Source organism: Protopterus annectens, chromosome 2.part0 (assembly GCF_019279795.1).
Source record: "Protopterus annectens isolate FY-2018-M chromosome 2.part0, PAN1.0, whole genome shotgun sequence".
Taxonomy (NCBI): Eukaryota; Metazoa; Chordata; order Ceratodontiformes; family Protopteridae; genus Protopterus; species Protopterus annectens.
In genome coordinates this window covers 1,325,926,167-1,325,945,683 of record NC_056728.1, presented here as the reverse complement: position 1 = coordinate 1,325,945,683, position 19,517 = coordinate 1,325,926,167, and the positions used below count along the sequence as shown (strand labels likewise).

Here is a 19,517-nt window from a genome sequence, read left to right as displayed (position 1 = left end):
GCTAATATCACCCAAGATTTATTATTTTTTCAGCATAAAAACCACTACAAGAGGGTGATCAAGAATGTAGATAATTTTGTGTATAAGAATAAGGCCATCAAAAACAAAAAGTTAGACAGGGACTGTTATGCATACAAAACAGGAACTGCATACCCACCGGGACGCAAGGTATTTCATTATCAACATGAAATACCTGTTGAATGTTCTAATGAAAGTCGAAGTCAATGAGATTAAGTCCAGGAAGGAGGGGAATGAACTATCATTGATTTCTTTCACTCCAGAATTTACCTCGGACTTTTTTGTTAATTTCTCCTTATGTGATGACATCAATGTTTTGTTTAATTCCTTTTTGCCAACTGTTCCCAGCTTTCAAAATTGTAAAGTCAATGAGGGGGGCAAAGATGGGCTTTGTATTACATCTGTAAGTGAAAGCATATACACTAACTTGAGCACCAATACGATTGATGAATCTAATAACAATAGTTTAATTTCATTTGATGATGACAATGTTGACTATTTTGATAATGTTGGAACTGGGTTGTTTTCACCAGTTAATAACATTGTGGAGACTTACCAGCAGGATGTGAACATTAGTGACAAGCAAGGTGAACGTAACTATGAGTTTATTATAAATGAACAAGACCAATTTGGTGTTGCCTTACCAGTTATACCACTTTGTTTAGACGCTTTAACGAAAGCAGGTAGTGTTAGTTAATTTGAATAACAATGATGTAGAAATACATAGTGTCAGTAACATGTCTTCCATTCCTGAAACATAGTATCCAAAAGGAAATGGGGTACATTATATACAACTACACTGATTTAATTATGAATGAATCCCATTTTAAATTATTTAGCAAAGGGGAAAAGTTTGTACCAAGTTTTGGTTTGGATGTAACCCATGTATTGAAAAGTCTCAAGCTATTTACAAGGGAAATTAACTTGAAACTATATTTCCATACATCAGGTACTAATAGTAACATATCCAACGGGTTGCACCCCTCTAATTCACTTAGGAGGAAGAGTACATTCATGCCACCTACTAATAAAGAGATCAGCATTTTTGAAAGAATGGTGGAATACGAGTTGAGGAGACTTTGTTTGCAAAGGGCCACCTATATTGACAATATGACTAATAATGAAAGGGCAGTACTTAAAGAACTTGGATGGTCATCATGTACAACATGGATTATGTTGGCCAGATGATGTCCATCTTAAATAATGACAACACCTATACTAGAGTATCGATTCACGAGATTAATTCAGCATACCAGAAAATTGACATGTACTTACTAGACGCTTTATATCAGGGAGTGATCAATGAGGCAGATTTTCACTTTTTAGTAGTGAAGTTTCCTTATATGCCAAAATTTTTTGGCATACCTAAGACCCACAAGGGAACTGATTCTCTTCAGTTTCGTCCCATTATTTCAGCAAAGGGTTCTAAGACTGAGCCCTTGGCAGCATTTGTAGATTTCCATTGTAAGAAAGCTTTAACAGATGCTGAACATATACTGAAGGATTCATGGCACTGTTTAGAAAGGTTGAATTCAATTGATTTTTCAAAACTAGGCAACTTTGTTTTTTTAACAATTGATGTTGTCAATCTTTTTTCAGTAATTCCTCACTTGGAGGGTTTAGAGCTCTTTTATGACAGCCTATATTCGAATAGGAAATTTGATATGGAAAAATTGGAAATTTGTTATGGACTAATGGAATTGATACTCAATAATAACTTCTTCATGTTTGAAGGTGAAAGGTACAAACAAATGACCGGGGTAGCAATGGGTGCTAAATGTGCCCCGGCCTATGCTAATTTAGTTCTTCTAGCATGGGAAAAAAAGTACATTCTTAATTCTAGATTTGGGAACAATATATTGTCTTATAATAGATTTCTGGACGATCTACTCATTTTATGGAAGGGTGATGAGGATAGTGTTGGGGAATTCATGGACTATATAAACAACTGTTCTGGATTCCTCAAATTTACATACAATTGGAATAGTGATTATGCTAATTTTTTGGACATCAGGATTTCCAAGAATGAAATGGAGTTTGTAAGTAATATATATAGGAAACCTAGTTATGCAAATTCTATGCTGCATTACACCAGTTGCCATCCTATACACCAAAGGAGGGGCTTGGTCAAAGGTCAGATGGTTCGTCTCTCTAGGTTGATCAGTGACGATGATTTTAAAAAAGAGATATACATACTCATTGGATTTTTCTTGGAGAGAGGTTATCCTTTGACACTTCTAATTAGAACTAAAAAAGAGGTGTACAAAAAGTGGAAAAGTAAATATTCCCCAATTTTGAAAACAGGGGTTAAGGATTCAGTTTTGTATGGGTTGAACAGTGAAGACAACAATGTGGGTATGGACAAAGAAAGGCCTAAATTCATTTTGAAATATAACGACATTTCTTTAGAAATCTGTACAAACTTAAAAATGCTATGGGATTACTTTCTAAGTGAAAGTTTAAAACCAATTTTGGGTGACGCCCCTGTAATAGTCTTTAGTAGGGGAAACAACTTGAAGGATATACTAGAGAGAAAAAGTGACAACTTTGTGAGATCACAAATGAATAGATGTGGTAGTTGTAAATGGTGCAGATATATAGCAGTAGGTTCCAACCTCATTGTAGCAGGCTTTGGTCGTACCATCGCATGTCCTGGGTGATGCAACTGTGTCACTAAGCTTTGTGTATATGTTGCATCATGCATGACATGCGATGCTTTTTATGTGGGCAAGACTATAAGATGTTTAAAAGAGAGAATTAGGGAACATTGTGGTTCCATTAGAAGAAAGGATGACCACAATGCCCTTTACTTACATAGTAGAACTTGTCACGAATTCAAAAAATTTTTATTTTTTGTAGTAGACAAAATTAAACCTGACACATTTGGAGACGTTGACAATCTAGTTGCCCTCCGGGAAATGGAGTGGTAAATTAGGCTGAATGCTACTAAATACCCGGGGATCAACGAAAGTATTTCTTTAAAACCTTTGTTAAAATATAGATCTAATTTTATTTAGATTTTATCCTATTGGATGACTGTCTAACATTTTTTTTTAGATGATTGTAATATTAACATGTAACTGTTGAATTGTTATATTTATTTACACCAACTAGTTTAATGCATTGAAAATACAAAGCATCTGATTTTGTCATATTGTTGTTTACATACTGAACAACACAATTTGTGTTTGTGAAATATTCATTATTCGTGAGTACTTCATTCAACATTCAACATCAATATATTACATTTATTGTATATACATATTATTATATTCATTCAATTTTTTATTTCATACATTCTGATTTGTATCTTTAGTTAGGTTTATGTTGGTAACAAAGATAGGAAGGATATTATATATACAAATATTTTTTTCATTTATTTTCATCAATGGACTCATTCATACATATGCATTTTTAGAAATGTTTTTGGTTTTTGCATAGTTACCTTTAAGGATATTTTATTCATTAATTAAGGAATTTCAATTGATTAATTGATGTCTTAAATGTATATAAGAATATGCTGGGTGTGTTTGAATTGTTTATGACTCTGATGATACCTCAGTCGTGGAATTGTGGATTAAATTGCTTCCTACAGTTTTCAGTGGTCTTAGCCTTATTGTGACTTTTTTCCTGTGGTGGACCTGTTCACCTCTTTACTTCTATGGCTAAGATTCATCCCAAAGAGTGGCAGGACTTTTTCCAGAGGCTGTTTAATGCCCTTATAGCCCCGAAATCCTTACAAAGGCTTTCTCTCCCTTTTCCTGCTCTCTGGTCTTGAAACCCTTCTAAGAGGCCTAGGAATTCTGATTCTTCTGATGAAGAGTTGGATTCTGTTGAAGAGTCCTTGGTATATTCCTCACACATCCACTCTACTTTTGCACTGGAGTCTGATTAAGAAGATTCACTGTCCCCAGTTCTCCTTTTGGGGAAACACTGGTCTGTATGGTGGAATTTCAAAAGCAATGTTATGAACTCTTGCAAATGGACTCGTCCAGACCATCTGCAGTCCGTCCTGTTTTAACTTCCCTTTTCAATACATTTGCAGCAGCTTCTAAGGCTCCTAACTCTCAACCTTTGGTCCCTAAGAAGTCAGACAGATTTTATAAAGTCCCTGAAGATAAAAAAAAGTCCTTTATGTGATCCTACTGTTGTTTCAGTGTCCACAGATAAGCCATCCAAACTGCTATCATCTTCCAGACTTTTATCTTCTGACAAGGACAGTCATGTCGTAGAGAGGTATGGGGAAAAAAGAACATTTTGATACTACTTTGGCCTTTATGGCCATTAATTATCAGACCCCCGCATAACTAGATATGTCATGGCTGTTCTCTCCCAGCTTTGAGGGGGTTGGCTGATATGCCTAATTTGGACACTAAGACTTCTGCCCTTACTTCTTTGAATTATTCCTCTCAGATGGCTCACCAGTCCATTAAATGCAGCTATGATTTTGCTGATGCCTCTTCTAGGGCATCTGCTTCTGGTTCTGTCATGAGGAGATACTCATGGTTGCACCGTCAAGCCTTACCTGAGGACATTAAGGCCAAACCTTTAGATTCCCCTTAGACATCCAGAATTTCTTTGGATTGCTGCAGCAGACTTGTTTAAAGCTTTTCCAGATAAGGGTAAGGTTATGCAAGACCTGAAGCAAATCTTTGTTTCCCTCTGTATTCAAGTTCCAGAAGAACTATCCTTCTAACTCTTCTTTTGTTCATAGGCAGCCTAGATAATCTGATAAAAGCAAGAGGGTTCCTAAGTGGATTTTCCAGACAAACCCACTCAGAGTTCTGAAGACCAAAAAACCTTCTTTTCCTGACAAATCTACCTATGTCTGACATCCAGCCTCCTCTTCACATCGGCCAGATTCCTCTGTCCCTTAGGATACACTTTCCTTTCTTGTTTGGCATCAAATAACCACAGTTGTCTAGGTTCTCTCCACCATCCAAAATGGTTGCTCTAATGCCATTTTCACTCATTCCTTAACTGTTGGGTTTGAACCGATCATTGGATCTGACTCAGCTGCTTCTTTCAGTTCCCTTTCTCCATTTTCCAGCCTTCTTTAGCCTCCTCCTTGCCAGCTTCCTCGTTTTTCTTTTGTTCTGCACGATCTGTTGGATCAGGGAATCATTCAACCTGTTCCCTTGTCTTAGCAAGGATCAGATTTTTATTCCAGAATGTTTCTGGTTTCCAGGAAGGAGGAGTCATGGAGGCCCATCCTAGATCTGTCCTTTCTCAACACCTTACTCAAGGTCTCTTCCTTCAGGACATTGTCTCTTCAGACATTTTTCTCATTTGCTTCCTCTAGCCTTTCTGATATCTCTGGATTTTGAAGGACACTTACCTCAATATGCCTGTCACCCTCTCTTTAGGAAGTTTTTACATTTCTCTTTTTCTTCCTTGCATTATCAGTTCTCTGCTTTGCCTTATGGTCTTTCTGCAGTTTCCAAGGGTCTTTACCAAATGTTTGGCTCCTGTGGTAGTCTTCCGCAGACTTCAAGAAATTCAAATATTCCCTTGTTTGGACAACCTAATTCAAGCCCCCTTTTAACAGCTCATGCTTCAAAATGTACACTTCATTATGCTGCTTCTGCGCAATGTGGGGATCACCCTCAATCTCAAAAAGTCTGTGTTGACTCCTTCTCAGGACCAGGTGGTTTTTGGGTTCCAGGATTCAGACCATTCCGATGTTAGCTTGTCTTCCTCCCAGCAAGGTCCTCTCTTTGCTTATTTCCATGTTCTTCCTCTTTCAGTCCTTCCTGCAAGGGGAATATCTCTGAGCCCTGGGGTTCGTGACATCCACCATTCCCTTGGTTCCTTTCGCCAAACTCCACATGACGAAATTGCAATGATATCTCAACTCTGCTTGGCTTCAGCAGTGCCACCCTGTGGAGTATCCGGTCCCTGTCTTAGTTTGTCTCAAACTCAAGCTACACGGGTGGATTAATCAGATTTCCCTGAATCCAGGTCTGTCTTTTCAGGTTCCTTTCCCTATTCAGGAGCTGTAAATTATTGTTTCCCATCACGACAGGGGAGCATACTTCAACAAGTTAAAAGTCCAGTGTCTTTGGTCCCATCAACAGCTGACACACCATATCAACATCAAGGAGATGAGGACTCTACTTTTAGCTCTCCAGGATTGTCACTTCCTTTGGATCCAGGTCCTCTAAAGGTTTTTTCAGGCGATAGCACAATCATGTGGTATATCAACAAGCAAAGCAACACACTGTCTTACCTTCTTTGCAGGTTGGCTGCTCAGGGTTGGGAGTTTGCAGTCTGACATCACTTGGTTCCTCAAGCGGTTTACATCTCTTCAGAGCACAGTCTAGTGACAGACTCTTTGAGCGGGTCCAGGACAAATCCTCATGAATGGATGCTTCACAGGGAGGTGTTTCTGGACGTTTTGCATTGGTGGGGCACTCTTCAGGTAGATCTTTTTACCTTCCCTCTGAACAGACAACTTTCCCAGTTCTGTTCTGAGTGCCAGGTCCTCTGGCTTGGAAAATGGTTGCCATGTCTTTTTCTTGGAAGGAAATGTTTCTGTATGCCTATCCCCCTCTTCCTTTGCTATCACAGGTCGTGCATATGATCATGTGGGACACACTCAGAATCTTGCTGGTGACTTCTTTTTGGCTGAGACAGCACTGGTTCCCTGTCTGTTTCACCTGCCAGGGACAGTCATCACAATTTACCTCACAGGATGGGTATTCTGTCACAAGACAAGGGATCTCTCATTCGTCCTCATTTGTCCACCCTTCAGCTGACACTTTGGGTGGTAGGGTTTTGATTCTTTTCAGGCACCAGTTTTCTGTGGATGTGCTTCAGGTTTGCAGGAATTAAAAATACTCTTCTAGAAAATCGTATGTGACTAAATGGAATAATTTTTCTATATGGTGTGCCAGACATGACTTCGACCCTTTTTCTGTGGGGGTCCCTATGGTCCTTTCTTATTTGTGTGTCACTCAGTTCTGATTTGGCATATTCATCTGTTAAAAGTTCATTTGTCAGCCATTTCCACCTGTCTGACTCTAAATCCACCTTTGACTTCTAGTTCTGAAGTCACACAATTTTTAAAAGTCGTCATTTTTTCATGCCTATAAGAAAACATGTTCCTTCTTCTTGTGACCTTAATTTTGTTCTTGAGAAATGGACCCAATCCTATATCAGCCTGATTTTTCTTCTTCCCTACAGCATTCTACTTGTAAGACTATTGTTGTTAGCGCTTACTTCTGGCAAGAGGGTCTCTGAACTTCAAGCTTTCATGGCAGTTCCTCATTTTTTTTGTTTTTTCACAAGGACAGGATGTCTCCTTGTACCAATCCTTTTATGCCTATGGTGGATAATGATTTGCCTTTGAATCAGTCTATTCATATTCCTTATTTTTTTCCCATCTCCACAGACTGCTAGTGAGAAGGTTCTTCACACCTTAAATTTATGTAGACAGGGCAATATTACTTGGACAAGACAAACCATATCAAGAAATCTGGGCAATGTTTTATTTCCTTTCATGCCAAGATATTGGGTTTGGCGATGTCTAAGCCAACAATATCCTCCTGGATTTTTAAGGCTATTTCTTTTCGCTATTCTTTTCATATTCTGTTTGTGCTCATTCTACCAGAGCAGTGGTCTCTTCTGGTGCTTTTTTCCAAGGATGTGGGTCTGTCTTGGAAGTTGCTACTTGATCTTCTGTTCACACTTTTACCAAACAGTACAAGTTGGATGTCATTACCAGGACTAGGGCATGTTTTGCCTAGGCCATCATTCATGGGTTTGTGGAAGGCTGTTCTCTGCATTCCTCCTCAAATACTTTCCAGTAGCTTTTGTACTCTCCGATGAGTAATGAGTACTGTAACAGTGATAAGGAAAGACATAGTACAGTTATGTAAGATCTCACCATAACAGTAGATGTCCTTCCTTATCACTGTTATCATATTCTCTCCCTCCCTCCAGCCCCATATTACTTTCTATTGCCCTCCTGGCCAAGGGGTCTTTTTTCTCCTTCTTCTTCCTTTCCCAGATGTACATGTTATTGCCTTCTCTGGGTTTGCTCCGGTTCTTCTGGGGCACTTCAGTTCTCAGGATTAGGTGTCTGTATGTCATATGTGTACCTTATAGTTTGTACATGGGACATACATCTGACATTTGATGCCTGGAAGGTGTAAAGGCTTTGCTATGCTGTCTGGGCATTAGGCTGTCCTCAGCAGGATATCGTAATGAAAAAAATACTGCAGCAGTGAGAAGTAGGAAATCTACTGTTATGGTAAAATCTTACACAACTGTACTTTCTCTTGTTGTGTACCCTGAGCTACATTTCAAACTGTAATTTTCTTGTTGTGTGTATTAAATTGGCCTGCTAACTGACTCTTCAGCACTTGTGTGCCTACTGTTTGTGTAAACCGTACCAATTTTCTTGACTCACTTTTGTATTTTTTTAAACCTAATGTAACTGTCCTCCCATTTCACTTCTTGTGCTTTAGCTGTATCATGTGGTATTACTTCATTTGCAAATCTCATCTCCTCACCAGTTTAACAGCCCCCCTCCCCAATTAAACTTCATCAGTGCATTTCTTACATACCAGGTATGCTAGCACTAGGTGCCATGGGACAGTGTAACAACTGCCTCATGGTTTCTAGCAATAATTTGCTTCTTCTACTAGATGAATCTGGATATGAGGGGTGCAAGCATTTACTAACATTTGGTGCCATCCTCTCATCTAAACTTCCTGGCAATGCCCGCTAAGTTGTCAGTGCTGACATCCATCTCACACAACTGTGTGCAGCTTGATGTTAATCAAGAAATAAGCTGTGTATGCTGAGGCACTTAAAAAATTCCTGCACAAATCAAAAAGACCTCCAAGGTATAGTTTGTGTAAACAGCTTACTCAGTGACACACCTACAAGCAAAGATTAGCTATATAAATAAACAGTAGAAGAGAAAAAGATGGTCATCTGTCTGGTAAACCAGTGTCTTTAAGGCTGCAATGCTGAGCTGACACATCTGGTAACATCCTAGTCATATGTGACAGATGTACCATTCACCAGGCTCTGCATGGAATGGGTAACCATATGTTGTCTCTCAGATGGCAGGATTTGCCATGTCACTACAGCCCTTAGGTCCCTTCACCCAAGGATCAGCTCTCAGAAAATGTCTGAGAGGGTCTATGTTAGGACATTGACTTGCCAAAAAATTGACATTCGTAACACTGAATTCAAGTAATTGTAAGAACACAATGTTGAACCAGACGATAGACTAACATAACTACATCACAAAGTGCAAGCAGTTGTGTGAGATCGAGATGCAGAACGTATTGGGGGTTGCCCATTCTCAGCTGTAGTGCGATCTCCAAGTTGGTATATATATAATTAGGAGGTTTTGTGGGGAAATGAGAGATGCAACCCCCCCCCCAAAATAAAACATCTGTTTGTAATATTATTGTGTTTGGCTGTCTTCCAGTTAGTCATTGTCTTTATTACTTGGGTTCGATATTTTGAACATTGGATTTTTGGCACATCAATGTTCTAACACAGACCTATTTGAGAATGGGATGAAACTAGCCTTGAGTAGCACCTTACTGTCATCATGAATGATGCCACAATGCAAACAAAATATGATTGCCTTTAACTCAAAGCTTATCGGCCTGAGATGAGATGACTGACAGCCCTATCTGCTTTGCTAGGGATGGTTTACACCTCTTCCCACCCATAGTACCTTTATTAAGCAAGGTCAGTCTTTTCAAATTACCAGTATAGTCAAACAAAATTAAGACTATGTAAACATAATACTGCTCAATCCTTGGAGTCTGAATAAGAAGTTGCACCCCTTATAGGCCTTCCTGACTCTCAAAAATGTATATTTCTGCATCTTTACTGAAACAGGGGTTCACTGTACTGATAGCACCCAGTAAGTGCCACATTTCAGTGTCTACCATTTATTTAGATCCATCTTTTAAAAACCCTGTGTTGACTGTGGTGGTGTGTCAATATTATTAAGAAGCCAAAATCCATCAAGACTCATAAGGCAAGATAATGACCTTGAGCTCCTCTGTATTCTACTTACCATTAGTAAAAATTCATACTATATCATAATCTACTTTACTACCCTCCATGTCACACCACAGCCCACAAGCCTTATCTGAACAAATTGAGGTCCCTCCCCATTGATTCAAATACTGTTCTGGTGGATTTCAACCATCCCTCCATTAACGAAATAACCAACACTGCCACAAGTAAGAATGCACAATGCTTTGTAGATTTCATAGATGCTAGTTTCCTAGGTCAACTCATTCACATCCTAACTAGGTGCTCAAAAATGTTAGATCTAATTCTCACCAATATGACTTCCTTACGCTGTACAACTGTAATTGACCCATCTCTAGTCAAATCCAGCCACTGCTCTGTAATATTCATTGTTAGAGTTGAACCTGCTACCATCAAACCCTTCCATCTATAGAGATTAATTAAAGGCAAATCTATTATAGCTAGATAACCTGATAAAATGTAAGCACCCCCCCACAAAAAAAATGACCCCATCTCTCTCACTGCTACATTCATAGAGAGTTTCTATGTACCTCTGAATGCTTGCATTGAGGCATTGGTCCCTGTCATACATAAATGCAATGCTGAATTCAGGAATAAATTGCTAAGGGGGAATCCTTGTATAAACATTCTGTACAACGAAAGGAAGAAGCTTATTGTTCATAAGCATAAACTAAGTGTTCTAGTCTCTAAAGGGAACTCAGAAAGATAAACAAAGAACTAAGAATCAAAATAATATCCTGCAAAGATAAGAATGAACTGAAAGTTGCCACCTATGTAAAAGACAACCACAAGGCTTTTTATAACTGTCAGAAACCTGTAAACAACCACCACAAGGCTTTTTATATCTATGTCAGAAACTTTAGAAGTAATACCCAGCACTACACTGGGTTAATACAAAACGGCAAAGCATACTCATCCCTAGACGACACAGACAACATATTAGCTGATAAATTTACTTCAGTTATGTTCTTAACTTTGCTCACTTATCTCACATAACTTTCTCCTGCATATTAGCTTATTCACAACACTCCCCCAAGATCACATTGGAGTGTAACCAATCTGGTGGTGTAGAGGGATAAAGCCCAGACAATTTTCTAGATTTCTTTCTTGTCAGCACCAACCCCAGCCTTATGGACTCACTACTAAACCTTTTCTGTCTTACTCTCTCCTTTGGATTTGTGCCTAAGGTGTAGAGCACAGCTGTAGTCATCCCACTCCAAAAAGGAGGACCCACCACTGACCCTGGTAATTATAGACTCACAAGACTAACCAGCCTTGTCTGTAAGGCAATGGATTGTATTATTCTAAAACTTATTAACAAGAACATCAGAAGTCTACATTTCCACATCAGAAGTCTACATTTCCTTGACTCAAACCTGTTTGGGTTCATGAAAGGTAGATCCTGCTTCCTAAACTTAGTTGACTTCTTTGAACAAGTCAGTGATGCATTGGATGCAAGCAAATTGGTGCACACTGCTTACCTTGCCCTGACAAAGGCTTTTGAAACCATTCCATGTTCTGATATTTTAGATAAGCTAATAAAACTAAATATAAGCTCCTATGTAACAGCTGGATTGAAATCTAACTCACTGAAAGAACTCAGTCTATTAGTGTAGGGGGCATGCTGTCATCAAAAAGGGTAATTACAAGGGGTGTCCCTCAGGAATTGGTCCTTGGGCCACTTCTGTTCAGTATTTCCTTCTCTGATGTCAAGGTTGATGTTAAGGGCTTGTGGATGACTGCAAACTCAGAGCTGTCATAAAATCTGCAGCTGATTCCTAGATTCTTCAGTATTTTCTAACAAGTGCAAATAAATGTTGCCAGGATCATGGCCTTAAGCTAATAGCCAAGTAATGTAGTATAGCGTCGTTTGCAAACGTGGGTAGCCATACACCTGTCACACAGACGACACACCTTTGAAAACAGATACAGTTGTTAAGGACCTGGGCACTTTCATTGACAATGAACTATCCTTTGACAACCATGTATCTACTGCTGTTAAGAAATCTTTTTGTCTAGCCAGTCTAACTACCAGGAGTATAACTCCTTCCTTATCAGACACATATTAGACTATAGTACCTCTTTCAGTACATACTTGTGTAAACATATGAAACAACTCAAAAGACTGCAACATTTCTTCACAGAGAAAATCAAGGCCATGTTGTCTGTGTGCTATATAGACCACCTTGAAGCACTTTGTCTTTTCTCTGTTTCTTGCAGGCTTTTGAGGGCGGCTTTGCCTCACATAAAGAGCCTTTGAAGAATCCAGTCCTATGTGACTTCCTACACATCCACAAAGCAAACAACACTTTTAACACCTACGCAAAAGAACTATTCTAACACTGCAACATAAACAGGACCTGCTGGTGAGATCAATACATTTCAAAGAATCCCTCTTTATGGAATAGACGTTCCTTAAATTTCAAACAAAGTAATTCCCTGACCCTCTTCAAACACATCCTAGACAAAATGATGGGAAACCATAAATTCACAACTGGTCTGGTCCCTCAAACTTTCTTTGAAAAAGAGAAATTAAGTAGTAGCTACTTTGTGTTGCATGGCATTGACAAAAAGGGTTCTTCTTGAGGCTAGGCTACATGTGATTTAACCGATCAATAGCTTAGTCTGGACCTGTGAACCTATAAAAACTATGTTTTTATCAAAGGACCCAACCATAAGCAATCTGTAAATTGTAGACCATTTTCTTTATAACCAAAATTTAGCTGATAGCAATAAAGATTGACTTATGAAGGTGATTTTCAGGTGGCATCTTCTTTTCAGTGTAGTTTTGTACCTGGAAGGGAAAATAAATACCCATGTTAATCAAAGGCTACAAATGCACACTCTTATGTCACATGCAGTGGTTCTGACAGGCACTGATTGCCATAAATTCTTAGAAACTATTTGATGTGATTAAGAGAATTTGTAGCTAAAACATGGAGAGATTTCAACTTCCAGACCACATCATAAACTTAGGAATGTGCAATGTACAGGTTTGCAACCTCCTTAAATATACATGAGGCAGAGATACAAATATATTGTCAACACAGCTGGATATGACAACACTCTATGGCTTTGTATCTGTTTATGCTAAGTTTATACTAACAGTGGAATCTTGTTAAAACCAACACAAAATAAATTTTACTCAAGAACAGCTTTTGAGATCACTCTCCAGCAATTTTCTGTAAATATGCTGGCAGTTGTTAACTGTCATGTTTGTGATTATTTTGATTCCTTTTCATTACTGGCATTCAAAATTAAGACTGTTGTGGACTACCCCATTAATCAAAAGAAATCAGTATGTCTTTTGTTGAGAAATGTACCCAAAAGAAATACAAAAGCTGCTTGTGTTGATAAATTTAAGTTTCTAATTAAATGATTTCACAAAGACGTTCTTATAACTCATTCCCTGAATTTCAAATGGCACTAGTTTCTTTCAACAGAAAGCCCATGAGTGGGAACATAAGAAGTAAGTGATGGAAGTTGTTTGCAAGGGACATGCAGTTATCAGCAGAAGAATGAACAATTGGAGTAGAGGTTCGGATAATACCCTAATTATTATTTAGAGAATACTGCTTTACCTGGCACTCATGATTCAGAGTATATTATGTTTTTATTTTTCTTGAACCTGTCCAGTTTTGTCCACTTATGTTTTCACCTGCTATGATGCCACTACTATAAAAACTGGCTTCTCCCAAGGCTACAGTTTTGGTACCAATCTCTTCTCCCATTTTATTAATAGTCTTCTCCGAGACATCTCATTGTTTAAAACCATTCTGTGTTCTGGTGATCTGTTTCTCCTCAGATCACAAAAATAGCATCAGAGCTAAACATTATCATCAAATCTATCTAGACAAGGTTTGTCAGTGTTCCAGATGTCTGCTAAATGCATGGAAAATGCCAACTTTAGACTCAGAATGTCTCAAAGCTTGCCCAGTGACACCCTTGTTGAGCTGATTGACTTTTTGGAAAATGTCATTTCACCCACCAACTCTTACAAAGTATCTTGATCCATGTCCTACCTCCCATGTTGAAATCACCATTGCCAAAGTACTGCCTCATCTAAGATGCTGCACTGTTGGTGTCCTATAGCCAAGCTTCTATGTATACCCATCCTAGAATATGATGTTCTCTTCATCGCCATATGTGCTTCATGTGGTACTTCGTCTTACAGAAGACCTAAAACTAAATCTGGTTATTTATCAACCTGTCAGACCAGTGAACCCATTGTTGTGTATTTTCTGTCAATATCCTTGTCGGTTACAGAGCCAGCTTGATGCTTGTTGCTACTTTCATGAAGATTGACTTCTGTCTACCTCTTATCTGCAGACTTGCAGTTGTTAATGCACACTCTGTTCTGAGATTTTTCTTCACACACACTTTTATTTTGAGTAGAGCCCCTTCTGACTGTCTACAGCAGAAACGGCCTTCTCTTCTGCTGTTTGGAATTCTATCTTCATAGCGTGTCCAATATGTCTCTCGTCAGAAGTTCCCTTCTGTCTACCCTCATCTCTTCAAAGCAGTGTAACTGTTTTACTCCTAACCTTACTTGATATAATTATTCCCATCCTCATCTGCCACATTTTGCTTCATCCTATGGCAAATTACTGTAAAGTACACTGTGTTTGAGCCATGGGTTCATAAACTTATACTAAGCTTAGTACTGGAGATCTCTCAAGTAACTTAGTCATGTCATGCCATGCTTGTCATAAAAAGAATAGACTGGCTTTCTCTGGATAGATTATTAGCTTTAATGCAAAGTATGACTTTATGGTTACCTATCCAGTTGTTGAGGTTTGCTTTATAGTTTTACAAGGAGAAGGGGAGTCTTGATATGCAGAGGAAATCTATTCCAAAGATGGATTATGCATTGGGTAAGAAGCATTTCATACCAAAAGGTATTGCTGATCATATAGTGGAGGTTTATGTATTTAGAGTAGTAATGAAGTTGGAGTAAAGGGAGACAATAACATTATTGGATCTAGAAGAAATTCCATGGTAGATGAGCTGTGTGAAGCAGAAAGGACTTTCTGACCACAGCTGAGATATGTTGTTGAAACAGAGCTCATTGTCAGCATGAGCACCCAGTTCTATAATAGTGGAGTCTATTTTCAGAGGTGCACCAGTTATATGATAAGAGGGAAGAGTTAGGGGACATATCACTGGTTACTCTGGTCTAGGCCCTGCTAGAGAATTTGGGTATCGAGTATCATGAGGACAGTCGCGAACAGCAATCATTCACAAACTTGGGTCTGGTGTAGTCTTCTTTGTCTGACTCAAAATGTGTCATTGGATCTGACATTGGTGCCGTTTCTCCCTAGGCAGTTGGATTTGGGGTCAAGCTTCTATGCTACTAAAAATTCCCTCTTATCCCCTGCAATACTTCACATCTCTTTTGCCACCTGTAAGGTTCAGACATGACCCATGACAGCACTGCCCTCAGAGTCCATCAGCTGGTAGTTTTTGGTTATTTTTTTTCTGTATTTTTCTAAGGCTTTGGATTCATTATCCATTTCTCTATCTAAGGTGTTTCCCCCTTCTTAGATATTTTTATACCAAATTTTGTCTGTAATTTTTGACTGCGGAAGTTTCACTTCCTGCCTTTATTCCCTACCCTGTCAAAAAATTATAGTTGTATTCTATTAATATTACTAGTTTTGTAGTATTTTCCTAGAAGTTGTGTGTTTTTTCTGTTTTACTTTTGGGTTAGAATAGTATTGTACATTACGTTGTCTTTTTGTATGTGTTGCCTTGTCTTTGTTTCTTTCAAGGTGTCCAACAAGGCCTCTGGTTTTAAAAAATGAGGTGGCTGTGGGTACAAGATCCCACACAAGACCCACAAAATGTGTGTATTTACAAATTTGGGCAGACAGTTTAAATATTGAATGCGTATCCCGAGCTTCCTTTGTGGCCAAGGCTCTTGTGGATTGAAGAAACAAACTTATAACTCCTGCCCAAGTAGGAGAATTGACTCATCTAGCTTATACTTCAGCCTCTCCAAGAAGGTAGGCAAGATGAAGTCTGCCAAGGAAAAAGACAGAGACAAGAGTAAGAAGAAAGAAAAGGAAAACGGAAAGATCAAATGAGAAAGAAGTCTGTGATCTGGCTTCTCAGTAGGAGCTAGCCCTGAAAAATCCGAAGCTGTTGGATGCAACATCAACTGAAGAACAAGGTTGGTTGGGTCTGAACAGCTTCTTCAGCATGCTGGTTCTCTCCAGAGTTGGCAAGTCTTTCCTAGACTACTGCCTGATCCCCCATTATAGACACCTGTCTTCCAGACCATCTTCAAAGGCTTCTTCTTACAGCTCCTTTCAGTCATCAAGAAACCTTTCTGAAACAAATGTCAATTGGAAGATGAGGAAATTTGTTGATCTCAGATTTAGCTGGAGGTCCTCCCAGCACCTCCTCTGTTGGGGTCTCCAAGTCTGACCCAGTCAGTTCCCCTTTGGTTACTTCTTCTCTGTTACGACCTTCGCACCCAGGTTCCATAATAATGGGTGATAACCATGAGAAAACACTGTCAGGGCTGCAAGTGGCTTCCACTTCAACACCAACAGCTTCCCTTACCCTTTCGACTCTGGTACCATCAGATTGTGAAGGGCGTGTGAGCCAAGGGGTCGGGGCTGAGGTATGAGGTTGAGTTTGATGAAAAAGTTTTTGAAGTCCTCTCTGCTTCTGGGTTTTCTGCGTTCTTCAGCATTAGACAACTTGACTTTAGAACTGAATCTAATCGGTGTCATGGATATTACTCCCTGAGGGTCTTTGGGATTTGTAGGACCTCCTTCGATACAGATCTCAACTTCAGCATTCAAAGTTGTGGAAAGAGTCCTGTCCATATCTAGACAGGAGGTTCTTCACACACCCTCAACACCGTCCCAACTCTGTCTGGATTCTGCAGTTTTGATTGAACATCTTATCCTTAAGGGACAGTCAATCTCGGCCTTGAGGGTCCTCACTTTGTGAGTCCCCATTCCAATTCTGAGACTTCTCTGGAGTACATCCCCCTCCCCCACTCCCATGAAAGTCACAGGAAATGATCTAGAAAAAAGAGGCAAGTTGTCTCCTCTCAGGAGTCACCCATGGAAGATCCGTACTTCAGGGAAGGGGAGGGGTACCCAAGGTCCCACTTGGAATTCATCTCCTTTAGAGAGGCTCCTGAATTGATGAGGGGGGTACTGGTCAACCAAAACCTCCTTTCCAAGAGGAGGTGGTATCCATCAAGGCTTTTGGGGTTGGCTCACCTACTCCTTGGGCAGTCGTATCTGCTGATAATCTCATTGATTTGGTCTGCTAGTGGACTTGGAAAGAGCCTGATGTGATGGAGCCAATACCAAGAAAACTGGATAACATTCTCATGTCCTGCAGAACAGGTCACATTGGAGCAAGGATCCCCTAGTTTATGCTGTTGTGGTGGCAGCAGCCCTAAAGAAGAAATTTCCAAAGAGATCATCTCTGTATATCCCCATAACAGGGAGTCCAAGTTGTTTGACAGATTTGGAAAGTGGACAGATGCTTCAGCAATGTTTGCTCTTCTCGTCCTGAACTAGTTGATACACGATTCATTTTCAGAAAGTTTTTTTTAAAAACAATTTTATTGACTTTAAGTAAATATATATAGACATTCACATATTTTCAGAAGGTTTTGATTAGAGAACTTTCCAGATCTCTCTCAAATAATTTGCCTGTGGACATTCAGAAAGCTGTACAGTTTGAACTGCCAATCCTACAAACTATGTCTAATGTATCCATGCGCCTACTTTCTAATACAGTGGATGGCACTGTGAGAGCAGCAAGCACTGGCATTCCTATTCATTTGAACACCTGGATACATCTCTGCAATTTTGATGAGAGCTGTAAGATGTCCTTCATCTAAAAAAACTTTGATGGGTCAACAGGTTTTAGACCCAAGGTAAAAGAGACGCACACCAGACGTAAACAGCAGGGAAGTCTCTGTCTGCAAGGACTTTTTCCTGGAACCAGAAGGGTAGAAAGAAACTTTTCGTTTTGAAAACCCCAGAATTTTGCCCAGGACATTTCTGGTTACAGACCAACCAAAGGCATAGGGGGGAGTAACTTCAGTGGACATTGCCCAACGTTTAGAGGCGGTCTTCAAAATCAAGGATTTCAAGGCCCCTTCACTGAGAAACCCTTCCCCACTTTTTATTTTCTTCTGAAAGACTAAGTTGGGACAGGATATCTGTAAAGTTACATTGTCCAGATGGCTTTCTGATTGCATTACATTTGTACATAAAGAAAAAGTATTAGCCCTTCCACACCAACTTAATGCTTATTCAACCAGAGCAGTGGCAGCCTGCACTGCCTGTTTTGCTTAAGTTCCCATAAATAAGATTTGTGCTGCAGCTCCTTGGTCTGGTCTACTGTTCATACCTTCATATCACACTGTAAGATGGACATGCAGTATAGGTCCTGTGCATCTTTCAACTTCACCATTCTGCAGAATATCCTTCCATGAGACCAACCCATAGTTGTAGTAGCTTGGGCATCTGTCCCGCCTGTTGAGTCAGATGGAAAAGACTACATCAGATAAGAAAGTTATGTACTTACCATTAGGCTAGATCTGTATTGTCTTTCTCCGTCTGGCTTAACTTCCCTCCCTCTGTCCCCTTGCCAAAATTGTCACTATTGTCTCTCAGCTGGAGAAAGACAACACAGATATAGCTTTATGTAAGAACATAACTTTTGTATATCTGTAAGCCTTGAATGCCCAGTTTTACCTCTGAGAAGTAAATGCCAAACAAGAGGGGACCGAAGACTATACCTCATGCAGAATGCTGCTAGGAATGGATATAAGAGATACCACCTACTGGAACTAAGTGAGTTTAATCTATTAGTCAAGAGGACAGTGTAAGGTTTAAGACTGATACAAGGGGGTTTGAATATGATGCCCAAGTGGTCAATGGTCTCAAAGGAGTTAGCATTTCTGAACTTTATATTTTGTTCTTGATATTTTATGTTTTATTATCCATTACCGTAAGTCTGTTGTTAAACTGTAGTGATATGTATGAGTACTAATTAACTATGGTTGAACTACCTTGGCTCTTTTTAGTGTTTTCCACTGTAATTGTATGTAACATCTGTACATATATATCTGTAGCATATGTACTAGTCCGTATTAATCTACTGTATGTGGCTCTTAACTGAGTCTTAACTGCCTTTTGACCAAAGTCTTGGCTGAAAAGGGTTTTGTGACCACCCTACTCACATGGTTAACAAATGTAAGCATACATAAATTAAAAATGTCCCCTGCCTTTTATGTTTCTGTCTACATTTGGTCTGTAAATGTGGGTCTTAATTTTCTTTGTTCCTAGGCAGGTTTTGCAGTTAAAAAGCAGACCGTATACAAATAAACTGCCAGTTGGACTGTCCTTTGCCACCAGATGCCACTAGACTCTTGGCCAATATAGTGATAGATTACTCCTATCTGAACATTATGGACATCTTTGCCA

At 39.3% G+C, this 19,517-nt stretch overlaps 1 protein-coding gene across 3 annotated transcripts in view; it reads left to right on the top strand.

The window, feature by feature from the left end:
* ATP8A1 (ATPase phospholipid transporting 8A1) overlaps positions 1–19,517 on the top strand; it is a 3,191,789-nt gene that overhangs the window by 1,810,205 nt on the left and 1,362,067 nt on the right. The gene's annotated exons all lie outside the window — the stretch shown is intronic.